Source organism: Cervus elaphus, chromosome 12 (genome assembly GCF_910594005.1).
Source record: "Cervus elaphus chromosome 12, mCerEla1.1, whole genome shotgun sequence".
Classification (NCBI taxonomy): domain Eukaryota; kingdom Metazoa; phylum Chordata; class Mammalia; order Artiodactyla; family Cervidae; genus Cervus; species Cervus elaphus.
This window is the reverse complement of record NC_057826.1, coordinates 24,046,244-24,069,344: the sequence shown is the minus strand read 5'-3', so window position 1 is coordinate 24,069,344 and position 23,101 is coordinate 24,046,244. Positions and strand designations below refer to the sequence as shown.

Here is a 23,101-nt window from a genome sequence, read left to right as displayed (position 1 = left end):
CCAGGCTCCAACCTCTCACTCCCCTGTCTACTCAGACCTCTCCTTCTCTCTCAAGACAAACCCATTTTTCCAGGTTGGGCTATTGTTAGCTAGATATCTGGGACTTAACACAGTCCCCAGCACTACTGAACATACTAGGTTCCATAAATATTTGCTGAATAAATGAATCTAGGAGCAGAATCTTAGCCTGTTCAGTGCAGACTTTGCACCTTCCGATGGTCACCAAAGAGTGGACCGTATAGTGGTCAGGTGAAAAGAAACACTGGGCACACTGGCAGGGAAGGTCTCTAGGAAAGATTTATTATTCATTCCACAAACGTCTACTTAGTGCACGGCGCTGCCTTCAGCCACAGAACAGATGGCCTGAGGCAACAGATTCATGAGGACTCTTCCAAACTGGAGGATTCCCTGCTCCCTGCAAATGACAAATCGGTGGCTTCTATACACACCCATCTGCCGTGATCTGGAGCCCAAATATTCCCTCTGAATCACCAGCTTGGGGAGCGAATCACTACCAATTTTTCTTTCTGTCAACAGGAGCTGCTGAATAATTATGCCCAATTGACACAGGCAGCTCCAATTGCCTTCAGAATTTGGCCTGAAGCCCAATTATATTTCTCTAGCTTGTGCCACAGCACACGAACAGTACAATTTGTCTCACTTCTTTCTCTTCCTTTTTAGAATATTCAAAAAAAATTTTGGCTCAGTGAAACCAACCAAGCATGTTCTTCAAGAATAATTTTAAGCACAATCCATAAGCCAAGTTAATATGATATATACTCTGGGAAAAATTCAGTTGAAAGCACCTAGATATATTATTTTTAAATTATATGCACATGAGTAAAGTATACTGTACACAAATAATTTTAAAATGTTGTTACTAGGTTGAGTACAAATCAAGCTTGTAAATATGTACATGTACACACACATGGTCCCAAATTCACCAATGAGCTGTTTTGTAAAAACTATTTCTTAAGCTGGTTGTTGAAAATTTAGACTGTATGTTTACAGAAATAATGTCAGGAATGGTGGGCAACTTCCCAGAGTTATCTCCAAAAATCCTTCACCTAGAATTCAGATGAACTACGTAGGACTGATCGGGTTCCTGAGAAGAGTAGACAGACTGTGTTCAGAAGGGAAGAAAAAGAGAATTAAGAGAGCATATAATTTAAACACACACACCCACACACACACAAAACAGCCAACTCCAACTAAAAATTGTTAGAGAGTGGTGGTCTGTGCACCCTCCCCTTCCTAAGACCCCTCTGTTGCCCAAATTCTCAGGTTCTGGAAGCCTTTCTCCAAGCCGAAACCTCCACTGGATACCAGTCTTCATGTACCAACTGTGCTTATCAATGCCTATGACCAAAAACCACTTATGCCATCAGGCATAAGAATCTTTTGCTTGGGGGGCTCAAATCCTTCAGAAGCACAAACCTTACCCTATGAACAGAGCAGAACTGCCCACGGACTGGTCCTCAGGACAGGTCCCAGTCTGGAACTCCATGGTGAGACTCAAATCAGGGTTTGTTTGGCTCGTTCAGTGAAGGCTTGTTCAGGAAATTCCCTTCAGTCCAGTGGTTAGGACTCTGCGCTTCCACAGCCAGGCCTGTAGTCAATCCTGGTCAGGGAACTAAGATCCTGCAAGTCATGCGGTGTGGCCAAAAAAGGGGAAAAAAAATTAAGCCTCTTTCAGTCTCATTTCTTTTCTTTTTTTTTTTTCAAACTATAGTTGCTAACACTAAAATCAGGAGTAGAGAGTAGATATTAATAAAATAATATCTATTCAGTTCAGTTCAGTCACTCAAAGAGTCATGTCCGACTCTTTGCAACCCCGTGGACTGTAGCATGCCAGGCCTCCCTGTCCATCACCAACCCCTGGGTTTGCTCAAACTCATGTCTGTCAAGTCGGTGGTGCCATCCAACCATCTCATCCTCTGTCATCCCCTTCTCCTCCTGCCTTCAGTCTTTCCCAGTATCAGGTTTTTTTTCAAATGAGTCAGTTCTTCACATCAGATGGCCAAAGGATTGGAGCTTCAGATTCAGCATCAGTCCTTCCAAAGAATATTCAGGACTGTTTTCCTTTAGGATTGACTGGTTTGATCTCCTGGCAGTCCAAGGGACTCTCAAGAGTCTTCTCCAACACCACAGTTCAAAAGCATCAATTCTTCAGCACTCAGCTTTCTTTATGGTCCAACTCTCATATCCATACATGACTACTGGAAAAACCATAGCTTTGACTAGAAAGACCTTTCTTGGCAAAGTTATGTCTCTGCTTTTTATGCTGCCTGGTTTGTCATAGCTTTTCTTCCAAGGAGCAAGCATCTTTTAATTTCATGGCTGCAGTCACCATCTGCAGTGGTTTTGGAGCCCAAGAAAATAACACTAAAATCAGGAGTAGAAAGTAGATATTACTAACATAATATCTATTACTAATGTAATATCAAGATGTTGGTAGGATCGTGCCCTCTCTGAAGGTGCAGAAGGATTTGTTTTAGACCACTCGCCTCCTTTCTGGTAGTTCCTTGGCTTGTGGCAGCATAACTGCAAATATTCACATGGCGTCCTCCCTGTATGCATGTCTTTGTATCCAAAATTTCCGTATTTTAGAAATATACCAGTGATATTAGTATAGGGCCATCTACAGACCTCATTTTAGTGATTACCTCCAAGGATGTGTCTGGTAGTCCAGTGGTTAAGAATCCACCTTCCAATGCAGAGGTGTGGGTTCAATCCCTGGTCATAGAACTAAAATCCTACATGCCACACAGCACTTAATCCCAGGGGGCCACAACTGCCTAGCCCACTCAGGCTGAGACATCTGCTTGCCACAACAAAGACCCAGCACAACCAATAAATAAATAAATAATAAAAATAAAGTGATGAACTCTGTAAAGGCCTTATCTCTAGGTAAGGTCACCTTCTCAAGGTTCTAGGGATTAAGCTTCCAACATATCTTTCTGGGGGGTGGGGATGCAATTCAACCCATAACACTTGGCCACTGGTTCCATAGAAACCTAATGTTGAGCTGGTGGAATCAGTTGATGGAAAAGAAGATACTCTGGACACTTACCCAAATTCCCAGAGAACTTCACATGAGGGAAGGAAAATGTTAAGCTGCTAGGACTTGGGAGCTGTTTATTATCACAGCATGGGCTAGCCTAATCAACTTTTAATACAAAATATTTCATGTAAAAATCCAGCTTTCTTCCTTGGAAGATCTAGCCTGCTGGGCTTGCATCTCACACTGGCAACTGAAGATCAGCAGTTTCCCTTAGACTGCACCAAATGCTGCTCCCTGGTTTCCAGTTCACTGTCGTCCCCACTGCTCCCTATCATTGCCCCCAGCCATTATTTTCATTACCATTTTCTGTTACATGTCTGTTACTATTTTTCTTACCCCTACCTTGCATTCTTTGTTTATATTTACCTGCCTGGCCTCTTTAAGCTTGTGAATCTGCATCTCTGCTCTAAACTGGTCCTAGTATTCATAGCTGCCTCCTTACTGCCCTTTCTGAAACTTTAAATTATAATTTGTGTATGTGTTCTCAATAGCTCCGTAGGTAGCTGCAGGCCATAATGGAGGAGTAAATCCCTTCTAGCTCTGAGTTCATAATTATCTGTTTTTCCTGTTCTATTTTAATGGAGAGACATAAACACATTTCAAGGGCAATTTCAATATAGGTTGAAAAACCATCATAATATCACAAGAGAACTTTATACCTATTTTCAAAGCATTGTTATAACATTTCTAACAAGTTAAAGGTAGAAGTATTATCATTTCGTTATCAATGAAGGAACAAAAGAGTAAAGAAATCAGGTGGTGGAACTACAGTCTCAGACCTGGTGATTAGTGAAGATGGGATGAGGTCTGCGCCTTTAGGACTCAAAGGGAGTGTTCTTTTGATCTCTGGGTCTCCAGGTCCTCACAGAAAAATGAAGTTGTTAGATAAGAAGTAGGTGTTTCCAATTATCTTTAGTTGCATAAGTTTATGGGCTTCCCTGGTGGCTCAACAGTAAAGAATCCGCCTGCCTGAGACTCGGGTCCCATCTCTGGGTTGGGAAGATCCTCTGGAGAAGAAAGAGGCAGCCCACTCCAGTATTCTTGGCTGGAAAAACGCCATGGATAGAGGAGTCTGGTGGGCTACAGTCTATGGGGTCCTAAAGAATTGGACATGACAGCAACAACAAAGGTAAGTTTCATTCTAGTCAGAGTTCACACAGAACAACCAAAAATACATAAGTGGCTCTAGCTGAAGTCGAGGTGAACTCTAGAGGCAGAAAAGTGACATTTTGATATTGACAAATGTTTTGACCAAGGAACATTTTGACTCAGGAGAAAACACAACCTTTCAGCGTTAAAAAAAATTACCAAATGTAGGGGGTAAAGTGCTGTCCCCCAAAGTTTTATCCACATCCTAATCCCCAGAACTAGTGAATATCACCTCATTTGAAAAAAGAGTCTTTACAGATGAACCTAAGGACTTTGAGATGAGGAGATGATTCTGGAGTATCTGTGTGGGCTCTAAATCCAATGAAAGTGCATTTACAAGAGAAGAGGAGAAGACAGGCACAGAGGAAAAGCTCACGTGGAAACAGAAGGAGAGACTGGACTTGTGCGGCCACAAGCCAAGGGACGCCTGGACCCACCAGAAGCTGGAAGACAAGGAAAGATTCTCCCCTAGGGCCTTCGGAAGCAGCACAGCGCAGCCTACACCTTGATTCTGGAATTACTGCCTCTAGAATTCTGAGAGAATAAATTTCTATTGTTTTAAGCCATCGAGAGTATGGTAATTTGTTACAGCAGCCACAGGAAATTAATACACCAAGTAATGTGAAGCACTAGCACACCCACCCTACACCTTAGCTTTACTACACTGCCAACACCATCCCAGGGTGAAGAAGTAGGGGTAAGGTAAAGACGAAAGATGTGGTGAGGGTGGGTGAGGTCAGAGATAGGGTGAGACCCAGGATTTCTTTAAGAGTTTACTTAGACCTTGGCTGATCCATGTTTCAAATTCTATCATTCACCCATCAGAGTTAAAGACATGGTGCAATATTGATATTTAGCCCCTTATTCTCAGCTCCAGACTACACAGGAAATTGCCAATTACACTTCTAGCAGTTCTCTCAGAACTTTAATACTGTACATTTTCATTTCATAATATTCCTATGTAACTCTGGCTTGACGAGATAAGCCTGATGCTTCTAAGAACCTATCCCAGTTTAATCAGACTTCTAAGAAATATCTTTAATAATTTTTCTGAGTGAAAGCAATAAATTTGCATAAAAATTCAGACAATAGATAAGTGAGTAAAATAGAAAATGAAAATCACCACAACAGGGGTAGGGTTTGGTAGAGTAAGGATCAAGGGTAGCCATGCATACTTTATTGATGGTAAGAACCTGGAGTTTTATGATTTTCCAGGATATTTAGTGCAGCCATGCCATAACATAGTATCTGCTTCAAAAATGATTGAGCCAAGATGATTTTGCATCATGATAAGTAGGTCAGAATACCCTGCTTTGCCCATAGAACTGTACACTGTCTGACCTTGCAACACCCAGAAAGTCCTTTAAGAGATTTCTGGAACCCTCTAAGAGATTTTCTGCCCACAGTTTGAAAAACGCTGGGTGAGACCTTCTTTAAATGCCTCTCAGCTATAACTTTCAATAAATGTGTGTAGATGTGAACGAGTTTAATAGACACTCATAAAATAACACAATACAACAGAAAGCTATTGGAATGGATACCATAAACCAGTTAATGCCTGTCAGCAATCAGAAAACTAGTAGCTTCAGCCTCTATTGATATTTATGATTACAACTTAATGATGTTTTTACTTAACTGATGGCAGCTGTCTCCACGAGAAGCTATTAGCACATTAGGTCTTTATTAAGACTGGCAAAGTAATAAATAATGTTTGTGACTTTTCTTTTGTTCACAAGGTTAATTGTTGCTTAATAATATTCTTGTGATGTATTAAGAGCTCCCGAGAAATTATATATGCAGACCATTAGACTAAAAACAGAAGTCTCAACAATCTTCTAAGTTACAGGTTGTTGATGGACCCAAGACATACCTGGCAGTAAGATACTGGGTACTGTGATGATTACCCAGGATTTTGCCTTCATTCTGATCTTTTCATTTAAATTAAGCAGGTACTTATTTAGCAAAATACTAAGTTAGAAACACTGGAGAATACAAAGATATATGCCACCAGAGCTCTCGAATATTGCTGAGGAGGAAAATATATGTGTTAAGTGAATATATATATAACTGAATATATGTGTTAAGTGAACATATAACACATATATATATGTGTTAAGTGAATCATAAAGTGAGCTGTATTCAGAAGATGTAAAAACTGCTCTAGCTTAGTTGTATATAAAATCTTACACATAGCTGAATATGGTTTCCTTAAATTTACCTAGAATTTTTTTTCAGTCTATGCCATTTGTTTAAGTCACTGCCAATTGGTTACTTTGTTCAGTTCAGTTCAGTCACTCAGTCATGTCCGACTCTTTGCGACCCCATGAACCGCAGCACGCCAGGCCTCCCTGTCCACCACCAACTCCTGGAGTCCATCCAAACCCATGTCCATTGAGTTGGTGATGCCATCCAACCATCTCATCCTCTGTCGTCCCCTTCTCCTCCCACCTTCAATTCTTCCCAGCATGAGGATCTTTGCCAGTGAGACGGTTCTTCGCATCAGGTGGCCAAAGTATTGGAGTTTCAGCTTCAGCATCAGTCCTTCCAGTGAACACCCAAGACTGATCTCCTTTAGAATGGACTGGTTGGATCTCCTTGCAGTCCAAGTGACTCTCAGGAGTCTTCTCCAACACCACAGTTCAAAAGCATCAATTCTTCAGCACTCAGCTTTCTTTATAGTCCAACTCTTACATCCATACATGACCACTGGAAAAACCATTGCCTTGACTAGATGGACTTTTGTTAACAAAGTAATGTCTCTGCTTTTCAATATGCTGTCTAGGTTGGTCATAACTTTCCTTCGAAGGCGTAAGTGTCTTTTAATTTCATGGCTGCAATCACCATCTGCAGTGATTGTGGAGCCCAGAAAAATAAAGTCAGCCACTGTTTCCACTGTTTCCCCACTATTTCCCATGAAGTGATGGAACTGGATGCCATGATATTAGTCTTCTGAATGTTGAGCTTTAAGCCAATTTTTTCACTCTCCTCTTTCACTTTCATCAAGAGGCTCTTTAGTTCTTCTTCACTTTCTGCCATAAGGGTGGTGTCATCTGAGGTTACTGATATTTCTCCTGGCAATCTTGATTCCAGCTTGTGTTTCATCCAGTCCAACATTTCTCATGATGTACTCTGCATATAAGTTAAACAAGCAGCGTGATAATATACAGCCTTGATGTACTCCTTTTCCTATTTGGAACCAGTCTGTTGTTCTATGTCCAGTTCTAACTGTTGCTTCCTGACCTGCATACAGGTTTCTCAACAGGCAGGTCAGGTGGTCTGGTATTCACATCTCTTTCAGAATTTTCCACAGTTTATTGTGATCCACACAGTCAAAGGCTTTGGCGTAGTCAATTACTTTGTTACTTACTGCCAAATACACCCTAACTTACTTCAAGTGAAAGTGTTGGTCACTCAGTCATGACCAACTCTTTGTGACCCCAGGGACTGTAGCCCAGCAGGCTCCTCTGTCCATGAGATTTTTCCAGGCAAGGATACTAGAGTGAGTTGCTATTCCCTTCTCCATAGGATCTTCCCCACCCAGGGACTGAACCTGGATCTCCTGCATTGCAGGCAGATTCTTTACCGTCTGAGCCACCAAGGAAGGCTTCCTGACCCAAGGCTTCCTGAACCCATACCTCGTATGTCTCCTGCATTGGCAGGCGGGTTCTTTACCACTAGTGTCACCTGGGAAGCCCTAACTCCTTAAGTGTGGTTCATTTAGATACTACCCCCCCCCCACTTGGAGTGGGATGGAACCTAAGATATCATTAATTTCTATCTCTCCTACCAAGAAGGAGGGTAGAGCCCAGAGAGATGAAATCATGTGGCAGCAGCAAAACCTGGACCAACCCGGGTTCAAGTCACTCAATTTCTTATTTCTTTGAGGCTGATGGGTTCGGTTTTGCCCATACTGCCCTACATAGTTTGCACACAAGACCTCAAATTCCAACACACAGGTTAGACACACAGGCAGAAAAGAAAAAAAAAAAAAAAATGATGGTCATAGTGATGATGATGATGGTGGTGGTGGTGATGAGGAAGGAGACGAGGAAAATGAGAAGAAGAAAATAGCTCTGTTTAGGGAGAGTTTATGATAATCAGGTGCTTTACAAACACATCCATTACAAGCCTTATAGCATCTCTCTGAGGTCGGTACTAAAATTATTCTAACTTTACGGATAAGGATGCAGTGGCGTTAAATGCCTGAGGTTGCACAGTAAGCAGATGCTAGTAAATGCGAAATCGCAGACTGGTCTGACCTCAGATCCTGGATTCTGAACCTCAACACATATGACACTATGGGCAATGCAATTTCTGGAAAACCCTGCCCACTGAACAAATCAGAGAGAATGAGACAGAGACTTGGGACAGTCCTTGCTGGTGGCTGAGAAGCCCCTGAGAAAGTCTCAGATTGTACCAGCAGCCCCAAATGGTATTTCTGATGTCCTCACTCTCTGTGGTGATTTCAGTTACCAAGACAATCATCTCCAACAGGAATTCCAATGAAGCTCAGAGCAAATTAATTAGCCATGCTGCAGACACATTAAAACTCTGCAAGCAGTTACCATAGTAGGTAACTTTGCATGTTTTACAAAGTGTGGCGTTTTTATTTCATCTCATGTTGAATAATGAATAATTTTCCCTGCCCCCTGCTAAACAGTGAATGATGAGAAGCCCTTTGGTAATTCAGTGATGTTGAATTAATCTGATGGTAGAAAATCCACATAATTTCCCTAGGCCACCATCCTCTTATTCTATCCCTCTCCCTTTCTCTCCCTCCCTCACAAATTCCATCACAGACACTAAAAGGAGATGGCACTCCATTCCCTGCTATGGAAGCAGCATCTGCTGGCAACACCCAGCTGGAAGCAGGCTTGTGTGGGAACTTGGAAGCCACCGGGCCCTCCAGGCACCCGAGATACGTGGTACTGCCCGGTGGCCTCCCACCCACTTTGACTCAAATAACATCACCTCCGAGGTTGTCAATTCTGACAGCTTCTGTTACTTTCCAACCCCTGCCCTGTCTTTGAGAAGTTATATATTTATTTTCTTTTAATTTTATTTTTCTCCCCTGGAAGTGAACACTGTGATAGCAGGGACTTCGTTTTGTTCACTGCTGGGCTGGGGAGAAAGCACCTAAGCCAGTGCCTAGGACGCGGAAGGAATGCAGATATATTTGCTGAACAGATGAATGATTGCCAAAAGCACTGGCCAGTGATGTCAATTTTACTGAGGATTTTCTAGGGGAGGAGAACAAAATCACATTCCATGTAGCAGGATTTCACCCAGTACCCCCCTAGACATCTGTCCTCTGATGTAACTCCTCTCCTTTTCCCAGCCAATCTCCGCGAATGCCCTTCAATTGTCCCAACAATCTAGGAATATCTACAAAGTATCAGAACAAAAGTTTAGAGTCCCTGCACATGTACCCCATCCCAACTCCCATCTCAGAAATCGCTTCAACCAAAGATAAAACATCCCAAACATCAACAGAGAGTTGACTATATAAATTATGATACATTCATAAGATGGACTACTATGCAGCCATTACAAGGAATTTGGCCAAGCATAGATAAGTAGGTAGGTAGGTAAGTAGGTAGGTAGATAGATATAACAATGTCTAAGATATATTGTTTAATGAAAAAAGCAAGATGTAGTACCACATATATAGTAGGATTATATAGGTGAAAGAGAGCAGTACACATATATTAACATTTACTTAGTAAGTGTTTGGGAAGACACATAAGTAACTGCTAAAGGTAGCTGTCTATAGGGAACAGAACTAGGAAACTATGTCAAGGGTGGGAAGAAACTCTGCTTTTCAGGGGTTTTATGGTACTGCTTGAAGTTTTAGGGGCTTTGGGGGGATGTTTTTGGAGTATTTGAATATTTTATATACACCAAATACATGTAATTAGAAACTAAAGGATAGAAAGTGTGGGTGGCAGGCAGTTAGACAGTCAAGCAAACAATAGATCAGTTTTACCATGCCCCTCAAAGAGTTCATCCAACCAGTTTATCATCTCTTGTGGGTGTCTGCCAAAAACATTAGACTTGAATCTTCACCCTTCCATTCTCTGCCAAAGCAAAACTTCAGAGCAGATCATGGCACCCATTGGGTCCCAAGGCCAAAGAAACTCAGTGAGTCGACAACTTAAAAATGCATTTGCTCCAGAAAAGCTATTTAAGTGTAGCTATGAGGTTGGTCTCCCCAGAAATTTTAATTTGCCCAGTCATTCTTTTCATAGAATATAATATTTAAAATCAGAGTAAATTAGCTTCTGTGACAACAGCATAATCTAATGAGGGTTTGGAAAGTTCTATTTATCAAAGAAATATCCAATCACATCAGCTTGGTTTTCTGGAATGTACATCTCACCAAAGTACTGATTATCTGCTGGTCCTGTTGCCTGTATCCATCACTTGCTAATACGTCCTATAAAGTTGTCAACTCAATCGATGAAATAAGAGAAAGAGCTCGAGCAGGGATTTTCTGGTTTTGTGTTAACCCCCTGGGAGGAATCCTGCCTGCCCCTCAGAAGGGTATTGTGAACTCTTCCGAGGGGTGAGGGTGTTGACTGTCAGGGAGACCCCATGATGGCTGATGACCACCTTCAGTGGCTGACCAAGCCATGGTCCAGGGCCACAGCCAGGGTCCAAGAAACATCCAGTCCAGGCCATCCTTGCCTCCCACAGATTCTGCCAGGCCCTCATCTATGTCTATGGACTTCCTGATGGCTCAAAAGATAAAGAGTCTGCCTGCAAAGCAGGACACAGGAGACTTGGGTTCGATCCCTGGGTCAGGAAGATCCCCTGGAGGAGGACATCGCAACCCACTCCAGGATTCTTGCCTGGAGAATCCCTCAGACAAAGGAGCCTGGTGGGCTACTGTCCATGGGGTCACAAAGAGTCAGACACAATGGAGCAACTAATGCATGCACACACGCATCTATGTCTACACCAATAACTACGCCTACCAAAACATCTAAACCCTTTCTCTTTGAATTAGACAAAAAAAAAAAAAAAAAACTGAGGAATCAGGTGGAGAGGGAGGTGGGAGGGGGGATCGGGATGGGGAACACATGTAAATCCATGGCTAATTCATGTCAATGTATGACAAAAACCACTGCAATGTTGTAAAGTAATTAGCCTCCAACTAATAAAAATAAATGGAAAAAAAAACTGAGGGAGAATGAGCAGAGATAAAGGAAACATAACGCTGGTGATATTCATTCTTGAAAGCAGTAGGGGTAGCCCTTCTTTTAAAGTGATTCTGCACTATTTAGCACTATCAAGAAAACCGTGACATAAGGAACAGTACCTGTCTGATTGCCAACAAAAAAAATGACTGGATTTATACTTATAAGGCAGTTGAGAAGAGAGGAAGCTGTGATAAAACTGAAGCAAGACCTGTGCTTTCAAATTCCAAACAAATCAGGTGAGACTCAGCAAAATGTAGATGATTTCAGCAAGGCAAACGTGTAGGTTCATTTCTTTGTAATGTTCTATTTTGCATCTTCCTAGAATTTAAAAAAAATTGCTAATGTAATCAGCAAATTCCTAGATCACTGACAATTCTGAAGGATAAATGAACACTGGCATTTTAATTTAGGAGCTGATTAGCTAATAAAAGAGGTGCCATTTAGGGCTGGATGATCCTATATTTCTAGACTTAGAGCTTCATTCCTCTAATTTAAGGCCAGGACAATCACTTCCAAATCATTCAAGACAGAGCCCACTTTAAACTCTTATCAGTCAATCACATCTAAATGTGAATTAATATATTTTAAATCTCCACTTAAGAATAGTTTGCTACAGGAGGAAGAGGGACAGAACATGGTTCCGTGTGTTTTAGGAAGTTGGAAAGAAGTTGGAAAGCTGGCTTCCCTGGCGGCTCGGACAGTCAAGAATACGCCTGCAATGCAGGAGACCTGGGTTTGACCCCTAGCTAGGAAGATCCCCTGGAGAAGGAAATGGCAATCCACTCTGGATTTGCCTGAAGAATTGCCTTGGACAGAGGAGCCTGGCAGGCGTGGGGTCTCCATAGGATAGGGTAACTGGGAAGAAAAGATGGGAAGCGTAGACAGGGGACTAAACACAAATGTCACTGCTTTTCTTGGGGAACAGGGCTCTCAGGCAGCAGAGAGCTTTGCCCACCTCACACACCTGTGTTCTGTTCAGTGGCAGAGAACATGGTGGTTTCCAGGCATCTCCTGATTTATAGCTGTATCTTTAGATCTTTACGTATAGAGGAAACTTGTCCACAGGTATCTGCCAGCTCCCCAAACTGTGGCTGTCCTTGGTCTGCCCCTCTAACTAGCAGCAGCATAGCATCACCTCACTCTGAACTTTCATTCTCTTCTACATGGTATCACCTCCACCTGGCCACTCCCTCTCCTACTTAACCATAGTAACATGAACTTATAGTAACACGAACTTGAACGTCTTTGTGATACAATAAACGTAGAACTCGTAATGGTTTATGAATTCATCTGCATGGTCTATTATTGGCAACCTCTTGAAGAATCAACCCTATTGTTAAATGTGACAGCATTAAGAAAGCTTTTAGACTAAAATCAAGCTAGCTCCTATGGCCAGAGATCTGATACTTAGGGAAAACTGAACTTCACATTATCAGTTAAATTGGGTCCCTCAAATTCATAGGTTGAAGTCCTAACTCCTAGGACTTCAGAATGTGAAGGTTTTGTAATGATAAAGTTAAAATGAAGTTATTAGGGTATTCCCTAATCCAGTATATTGCATCCTCATAAAAGGGGGAAATTTGGACACAGGGATAGCCACACGCACACAGAAAGAATACCATGTGAACACGAAGGCAGAGATCAGGATGCTGTGTCTACAAGCCAAGAAACAACAAAAATTGCCAGCAAGCCACCAGAAGCTGGGGGTGGGAAAGTATGGAACAGTTTCTCTCAAAGTCCTCAAAAGAAACCAACCCTGCAGATACCTTAAGCTCAGACTTCTAACCTCCAGAACTGTGAGACAATCAGTTAAGCCACACAGTTTGTGGTACTTTGTCACAGCTGCTCAAGCACACTAATACACTAAACTTCAAAGCTCTGGCTCAAGGTCCATTGACTTAAACCCTAAAATCTAAAATTGTTCCTTTCTCTACTTTGCCCAACCATTCCAGGAAATCAGTCTTCAGCTAAATAGCTCCAAACTGAGACAGGTCTTGAGTTTCCCACTAGGGAAAAATAAATTTAGATTTTAGACCTGGTCGACTCTTTGCATTAACTTAAACAAGTTATCTCATCAGTTTCCTGACTGCCAGATGAGAAGGTTGAATAAAACTCTGGTTGGCAAATAGATTACATCTCTTGTGCCCATTCTAGCTAAGTTATGGCAGCTACTTAGAGCACTATCTTGACCACTCTTTGAGGATCACATTCCTGCATCTCTGAGCCTAACCTACTGGCTCTGCTAGTCTCATTAGAAGACATTCAGATAATTTAATGACTTATATTACACTCACTATACATGGTCCCAAAGGCTCTGGGTGAGACCCTTCACCTTCCCACAGAGAAAGTGAATCACTCTGCCTTGCCACTCAGATGCCTTGACTGAGTAGAAAGAATACAATGATTTATTAGCAACATCTGCTGCTGTGAATAAAAGATGAGAAATTTGCCCCACATTACTATGTACTTGCCATTCCTGGACTGAATCACAAAACTTTACAATTTCTTTCTGCAGTGATCTGAGCTGCTTATTATTGCCCTTTGTTATCACTTTCAACCATGGACTCTGGTGCTCGTGGTTCTTGGGCCTTTGGATTCCACCTAGGGCTTATACTATTGACTTCTTAGTTCTCAGGTTTTGGGATTCAAATTGAGTTACACCACAAGCTTTCTTGGTTCTCCAGCTTACAGAAGGCCTCTTGCCCTCCGTAATCATGTAAACCAATTCCTATAAAAAATAAATCTCTCTATTACAATGAAGTGAAGTGAAGTGAATATTGCTCAGTCATGTCTGACTCTTTGTGACCCCATGGACTATATAGTCCATGAAATTCTCTTGGCCAGAATACTGGAGTGGGTAGGCTTCTCTAGGGGATCTTCCCAACCCAGGGATCAGACCCAGGTCTTCTGAATTGCAGGCAGATTCTCTTCCAGCTGAGCCACCAGGGAAGCCCAAGAATACTGGAGTAGGTAGCCTACCCCTTCTCCTGCAGATCTTCCCAACCCAGGAATCAAACCGGGGTCTCCTGCATTGCAGGTGGATTCTTTACCAGCTGAGCTACCAGGGAAGCCCCACTAGAATACATTATATATATTATCAGTTTTGTTTCTCTGAAGAACCCTTCTCCACTAGCCTTTTTCTACTCTCACCCTCCTAAGCTTTATGGTGTTGGTGATGCCAAAATTGTCTATTATAGCTATTACCAGCCAATGAAAATACACTTTTGCTTCTGGACTGGTAAAATGATCAATTACAGGACATTATCGATGACCTTTTCAGTTTAAGCTCTATTTTCCTCATTGTTTATACTAGACTTTTGTTGTTGTCATTGCTGCTAAGTCTCCTAAGAATTTGTGGTAGTCCTAGGGGGCTGTGAGTGCTGGATGCTAATACACTGGGGCAGTGCAGTGATCCCATAAAAAGCCTTCCTAACACAGTGACTGACAGGAGGTAAAACCACATTTATGATTTCTGAAACAGAGGTGATCATATTTCAGCAAACAGAGTTCTATCTTTATCTAAGCTTTCCATACATTATCCTGTTTGATCTTCACAACTTTGTGATATAGGCAGGACAAATATTCTGTTATTCCCTCATTACATCTAGGGATCATAATCAGAAAAACTAAGTGACTCAATTACACAGAATTAAAAGATTTCAAGTTGGGTCATCTTACCAATCAGTCAGCAAAGCATTTGATTTCATTCACAAAGACTGTATCATACATGAGTAGATTTCTTTAACAGCCATCAAGACCCACCGAGTGATTAGTGGTAGTTTTACCAGGATTGCATTGATTAAAGACCACATTTAATAGAGCTTTAAACTGTGTCCAAACAGCTTTTCCCCAAAGCAGCAGGATGGCTTCTCTCTGAGGTGCTCTCACTTTGCCTGAACTAGTTTGCCATAATTTCATGCCTGACGCACAGGCTCTGCTTGCCTCATCAGGTGTGAATCAGATAAATTAAAGAAATAACTAAATTCATTTTGCACATGGTTCCAAGTCAATAGGCTCAGAGTGAGAGCCTATATTTTACTCCACATTTATCCCACAAGGGTACTGGGCTTTGGGGTCAATGTTTTCCTTGATAAACAAAGAAAACCATCTAGAAACCATCAGTGTGTCTAGTCATCAAACTCAGCATACGTATACAAACACATTGCCAATGTTTAATGTTTCCTAGGAATATAAGGAGAGGTTTGTACTGTACGTAATTGTTACAATTCTGAAATACTGACAAATAGAAATAGGTTCTCCTTTAGCCTAAATTTTCTTCTGGACCAATAAGTAAAGACAGCTATCCTGAGAGCTCAAACAGTACAGGCTTGCTGTGAAAAAACACACATCTCTAGGATGAGAAATCGACATTTTCTCTGCCTCCTGATTCTGGGGAGACATCCAGTGTCAGAAGGAGTTCTGTGGGCTGAGCAAGGCAGGCTCGACTTAGGAGGTGCAGCTGTGCTCTGGTTGAGAACACGAACCACAGGTTTGCTCCCCCGAGAACTGATGAGTATTAGGAAGAAGCAGGAGCACCACCATCCTTTCTTGCCCTTGACAGGTATTACCCAAGTGATGTGCCAAAAGGACAGAGCTCAGGCTTCAAATGAGTCTTTCAGATTGAGATAGCACAGAGCTCATGATCAGATTAGAGACTGAACGCCCACCAGGGTGAGGGCTGCCGGGCAGGCCTCCCACAGCCCTGCATCACTCTTTCTGAGGCTGTCCGCCCACTCTACTTCCCAAGTACCGCCATCCATCAAGTGTCTCCGGGATATTTGTGAGGCTCAAATGCCCAGGAACTTTTTAGGTCTTATATTGTCAGACTTTCCATTAAATAAATCATATTTGATCGTTCTCTACTTCTTTAAATCCTCTTTTTCCTCTGCGTCTCTGACACCATACTCTCTCATGGGCATTTGCCTACCCTTTCAACAAGCTCTTCCCAGTATTTCACTCATACCTCCTCCTCTAGCGAACTTCCAAATGCCACAGCTCCAAAAAGTGCATGCCCAGCCCCTCTCTTTTCTCTATCTAGGCTTTCTCCTGAGCGATCTCATTCATTTCGTCACTTGAAGTGTTATCTCTACACTGCTGTGCCAAAAATATTTCTCCATGGAGATTCTTCTTCCTGAAGTCTAGATTTGTTTATCCAACCTCTTTTCAATTATCTTACCTGAGAGATCTCCAAAGCTCCTCAAATTTAACAAAAGCAAACCTGAAGTCTTGACCCCGAAAAGATCTGAGACTTCCTATGCTTCTGGTAATGTGGAACTAGGTGACTTCCCGCACAGATTTTGATCAAGGACGGGAGCCACCTCGTTCCGGGAGAATCACTTCTGGTAATGTGGGACTAGAGAAATCATACCAACCTCTTTCACCGAGAACTGCTATGAAACCTGGGAAAAACAGTTCTACCTATGTTTGAGGGCTTCAGAGAAGGAACAGAGCAGTGAATAAATATGAGGACAAGATCCAAGAAAAGAACCTCACAGAAATGAGCCTAGCTATGGGGACTACTTTTTCCTCGGGGAGAACTTCCGGTTCACAGAGAGGTGGATGAGAGGCAGAGAAACTGAACAGAATATTCAACGAAGTGATGGGGCAAGGGGACGAAAGTGAGAGTTTGGGGCCTGCTGAGGAAGGACCCTCTTCATTTCCCCAAGCTTTGGGGTTTGATTTGGGACCGCAATTAGTCAGGGTTATCCAGAGAAACAGAACCAGTAGGATGTGGAGAGAAAGAGAGAGATTTTAAGGAATTGTTTCATGCAACTGTGGAGTTGGCAAGTATGAAACCTGCAGAGCAGGCTAGCAGGCAGGAGACTCAGGGAGGAGCTGATGTTGCAGCTCCAGTTGGAAGGCAGTCTGGAGACAGAATTCCCTCTTCCTCAGGGGACCTCAATCTTTTTCTCTTAAGGCCTTCAACTTATCGGATGAGGCCCACCCACATTGTGGAAGATAATTTGCTTTACTTAAAGTCTACTGACTGAACTGTAAATTTATCTTAAAAGTTCTTTTATAGTGACATCCAAATTGGTATTTTACCAAATATCTAGATGCAGAGTCCTCCCCAGTTTAGCACACAAAATCAACCATCACAGACCACAGACTACTGCCAATTCAAGAACCATCCTCTGAGTAGCACTAGCCTAAGATTGTTGTGTTACAGTTGAGCCTTGGACAATGCAGGTTTGAACTGCAAGGGCCCACTGAAAAACAGCCTTTTTTCAATAAATACGTGCTACAATACTATATGATCAGCAGTTGATTAAATGCATAGGTATGGAACTGCATATAAGGATGGTTGACTATAAGTTACACTTGGATTGTTTGCTGCATAGAGGCTTTATACCCCTAACCCCTGTGTTGGTCAGGTGTCAATTGTGTTTAGTATCAAGAAAAAGTATTAATTGGCATTAGGCCTTGATAGGTTAAGGATATATATTGGAATAACCAATAAAAGAATAGTAAAATAATGTTTAACTTGGGATAATATAAAATAATCTAAAAACAAAGGAGAGATAAAAAAAGATTTTAAAAAATATAAAATAGGTGAAACAAATAAAAAGCAAATACTAAGATGGTAAATTTAGCCTCACATATATCAGTAATTATCTTCAATGTAAATGAACTAAATACTTCAATTAAAAGAGATGAGTAGGATGGATTCAAACATATATATATATACATATGTATATTGGCTTCCCTGATGGCTCAACTGGTAAAGAATCTGCCAGCAATGCCAGAGACCTGGGTTCAATCCCTGGTTTGGGAAGATGGAGGAGGGCATGGCAACCCACTCCAGTATTCTTGCTTGGAAAATCTCCATAGACAGAGGAGTCTGGCGGGCTACAGTCCAAGGGGCCACAAAGAGTCAGACATGACCAAGAGACTAAGTACCCACACATATGTGTATATACACACTGCTAAAGACACACAAATATAATATAGATGGTTGGAAGCAAGAGGATAAGAAAGATATACTATGAAAATACTAAGCAAAAGAAAGTACAATAGCTATACTACTATCAGATAAGACTTTAGACCAAGAACAATTATTAGAGTTAAAGAGGGACATTGAATAATAATAAAGAGGCTAATACACTAGGAAGATACAACAATCTTACATTTGCTTATTCCCTGGAACATAGCTTCAAAACATATAAAGCAAAAAAGAGAAGCCTGTGAATCCACAATTACCCTGAAAGAGATTAACACCCCTCTCTCACAGCTAGAATAAGCAGTCAAAAAATTCAGTAGGAACACAAAAGATCTAAACAATACAATCAAACTTTTCCCAGTGGACATATTTGTAGAACACTATACCTAATGGCTGCAGAATATACATTCTTTTCAAGGACACACAGAACATTTGCCAAAATTGCCTTATTCAGAGTCATAAAGCAAATCTCAACATATTTCAAAATCAGAATCATATTGAAATATGTTCTTTGGTTTCAGTGGAATTAAGCTGAAAACCAGAAAGATCCCTCAATTTGGAAATTAAGAGGTAAATTTCTAAATACCCATGGGCCAGAAAAGAAATCACAAAGGAAACTATATAACCAATACTAATCTGAGGATTTTTAATACATATTTAAATCATACTTATATGAACATTTATAGACCTATAGACATATAACAGAAAAGGAGAAAGACTGAATATCCGTGCACTAAGTATCTACTTCAAAAAGTTAGAAAAAAAAAAATTAGAAAGAAGAAATGATAAAGATAAGAAAACTAATGAGAAAGAAAACAGAATAGTAGAGGGGATCATCCAAGAAAACAGTAGGTTTGCTGAAAAAACTTAATAATAAGGTGATAAACTCCTTCCCAAAAAAGGCACAACTAATTCACATCAGGAATGAAAAAGGGTATCACTATATATCCTACAAACAATGAAAGAACAATAATAAGATATTTTTAATTACATGCCAATACATTTGAAATTTTAGATGAATTAGATGATATATTCCATAAAACACACATACACACACAATTTAGTAAAAATAAAATTAATTTAAAATAAAACAATTCACTATTTAAAACCATTTGCATAAAGAAACCTATAGACCTAGATGGCTTTGCTGTGAATTCTGCAAAATATGTCAAGAAGAACCAATGCCAATTTTTCCACATAGTTTTCCAGAAAATAGAAAAGGAAAGATCACTCCTCAGTTCTTTTTTTTGGAGAGGAATTTTAAAATCTCTCTCTTTTTTCTATTGGAATATACCTGCTTTACAATAGTGTGTTCGTTTCTGCTATACAGCAAAGTGAATCAGCTATATGTTTGCATATATCCTCCCTCTCTTTTTTGGATTTTCTTCCCATTTAGTTTACCACTCAGTTCATTTTTTAAGGCCAGAATAATCCTGATACAAAAACTGGCAAGGATATTATAAGAAAAGAATATTAGAAGCCCGGCTCGCTTATGACCTTGATTTAAAAAAAAAAAAAAAAATTCTAAGCAAATTCTAGCAAATCAAATCTGGAAATGTGTGAGAAAGATTATACATCACAACCAAACTGGAAATGCAAAAACTGCAAAGTTGTTTCAACATTCAAGAAATCATTCCAGGCAATCTGCTCTGTTAATGAAAGAGAGAATCCTGTGACCATTTCAATAGATGCAGAAAAAAGTTCATAAAATTCGACACACATGATTTTTTTTAAAAAACTGGTAGCAAACTAGAAATAGAAATTAACATCCTTCATCTGATAAAGAGTATCTACAAAAACCTAAAATAAAATTAAGTCCTTAATCATCTGCTCCAAAGCCACTCTTGTTTGACTCTTCCCCATCTCAGTAAAAGGACATCCTCATCCATCCAACTGCTAAAGCCAAAGACTTGAAAGTTCTTATTTCAAGAAGAAACTTATAAGTTTCTTCGCTCTGTCTCCTCCCACCTCATACCCAATCCATTGTCAATCTATGGAGTCTACTTCCAAATATTTCCAGAGTTCATGCTCTGTTTTCCATCTCTTTCTTTACCACTCGGGAATACTACCATCTCTCACCTGGATTACTACCATAGACTTACAGCCGCTTTCCCTGTTTTTATTTTTGTCCCTTCCAAACCATTCTCCGAATCTGCGTAGCAAACAGAATGATATTCCTAAAGTACCGTTGAAATGACATCACTGCCTGTTTAACAACTCCCTAAGGTGGCTGAGTGAAAAAAAGAAAACAAATTCTTACCAGAGTCTTCTGCCTCCACGCCACATCCTAGCAATCTGCCCATTGCGTCAAGCTGGCCTCTTTAAGTTCTTGCATTTGCTGAGCTGGTCCCCTCTTCAGCAATGCTTCCCTTATGTTGCTTGTCTCCTCAATTCTCACTGTGCAACCTGACCACCCTATGGTTTCCTTTCTCAGAATCTTATACTTCCTTTCAGAATTCTCATCATAATTTGCAAGTCTATATTATTCTTTAGTTTTTAAATTTCTATCTTCTTCACTATGCTATAAATGTCTCAAAGGCAAGAATAAGAACTGTTTTGTTTTCTTCTGTTCCATCTCTATCCTAGTACCTACTACATGATAAGCATTCAATGAATCATTGTTGAAAAATGAGTGAATAAATGAATGAATGAAATCTTCTTATATTCCGAGTATATTAAAAACGGGTGCAGCTTTTTCAGCATGCATAGTGTGAGCCACCATTTTTAATAGCTTTGAGTATAAGCAGTTTCAGGCGTATAACCTTGAGCTTCCAGACAAATCTTGAAGCAAATGAACACCATGTCTCACCTAGACCCCTGCAATTAATTCTAACTCCTGAGAAACCTTATCTACTGACACTAGGCTTTGCTATGCATAGATCTTAAGTGAAATCATTGCAAACAGGCATAAAAGCAACCAAAAGCATCATATCAAGAGTTAAAAGCTTTTATTTAGCTACAAATACAGTTCACTGGCTGAGTAGACTTCAAAACCTTCATTTTCACGGTAAGCTAATAATGTTCCTAAAATTAAGTAAAATGTGCAGCCAGTGATATTTATTTACAAATGCCCTATGACTACCTTCTAAGAAACGCTAAATGATAGTAAAACTTCAAAAGACATCAGTGCAGCCAACACCATCTTTCTGTTAAATATATTTTCTTCTGTATGTGATAACCCCAGCAAAACAATCTTTATTAATCTCAAAACTAATCACTAACTCCAGAGTGATATGAAATTAATTTGGTTATGCCTCAGTACCTCACTTTTTCTACCTTTCTACCTTCAAAAGGTGGCTGCTAATGCTATGTGAAAATAGAATCTATTAATATAAAGGCCCCATGTTCCTTTAACGATAGGGTCAACTCCCTCAGTGTCCCAGAAAGAGAGGAAATAAATGTTTCATTTTCCTTCATAGGTTGAAAGACATGGCCAGACTTTATACCATGATTGGAACCAGTTCTGTCTAGTGTGTGTTGTGTGTTAGTTGCTCAGTTGTGTCCGACTCTTTGTGACCCCATGGACCGTAGCCCACCAGGATTCCTCTGCCCATGCAATTCTCCAGGCTAGATTATTGGAGTGGGTGGCCATGCCCTTCTCCAGGGGGTTCTTTCTAGGATTACGGCCAAATCAAAATCACCAGGCTGATTATCTGATCCAAAAAGGTAGTTAACTCAGTATTATAGACAGGAGGAAAGGAGAGGCATCTACCATTTATATCCTTACTTGAAGGAAACAGAGAAGAGTCCAAATTATCAAGCTGTGGACTCAAGGACACTTACGGACTCTAGAAGCCCCAGTAACCAGTGAGAGTGATAAGGGCTTTGTAGTCTCATGGTGATGAGTTCAAATCCCAGCTCCTTTACTTGCAAGTTGCATGTCCCTAGGCAATTTACCAAAACTCACTCAGCTTCAACTTCTTCATCTAATAATAATGCTCTCTCAAAAGTTTCCTTTGAGAAATTAGAGATTATCTACAGAAAGTGAAGGGAATCCTTGGTGATTCAGTGGTAAGAATCCACCTGCAACGCATGAGATACAGGTTCAGTCCCAGAGTCGGGAAGATCCCCTGGAGAAGAAAATGGCAACCCACTCCAGTATTCGTGCTTGGGAAATCCCATGGACAGAGGAGCCTCGTGGGCTATAGCCCAGGGGATAGCAAGAGTTGGACACGACTTAGGGCCTAAACCACCACCACAAACACAGGAAGTACATGACGCACAGTAGGACTTCAAAAAATGGTAGTTATTCAGCGAGATAGATACTGACCTTTCTTTCTACATCTCCCTTGTTAAAAGTGAATGAAGACAAGGAGAATAGGGACTAGCAAAAGGTTTTCTTAAATACTAACATTCCTCCTGGGGATGTTCGATACTGCCATAAAACCTCAAATCTATCCAAAAAAAGGAATGTGAATTAGATAGGAAACATAGCTGGCCCCCAGGACTTTGTTATCTCATGCCCCCAAATTAACATTATCTAAGAAACCGAATGATATCAAATCTGTCTTACATTGAGAATTACTTTCATGGGTAAGAGATAGAACCCCATGGGTAAGAGATAGAAAGGAAGCAAGGAGGTGGAGGAAATGGAAATTAAAAACAGGGGAAGGGAAGACAGGGAAGAAAAAGAAAAAGCAACCAATTCCATCTGGATTAAAGTTTGCTTATAAACAGAACAATATGGGACTGCCATCTCCTTTCTGCTGCATTCCCTGTGAAAGTAAAGACAGTAGCTGCTTTGTT

The 23,101-nt window shown here is 40.7% G+C and overlaps 1 long non-coding RNA gene across 1 annotated transcript in view; it reads right to left on the bottom strand.

Annotated features, from left to right (window-relative positions):
- Positions 1–23,101, bottom strand: part of LOC122705367 — a 47,319-nt gene that overhangs the window by 3,836 nt on the left and 20,382 nt on the right. The window lies entirely within an intron of this gene.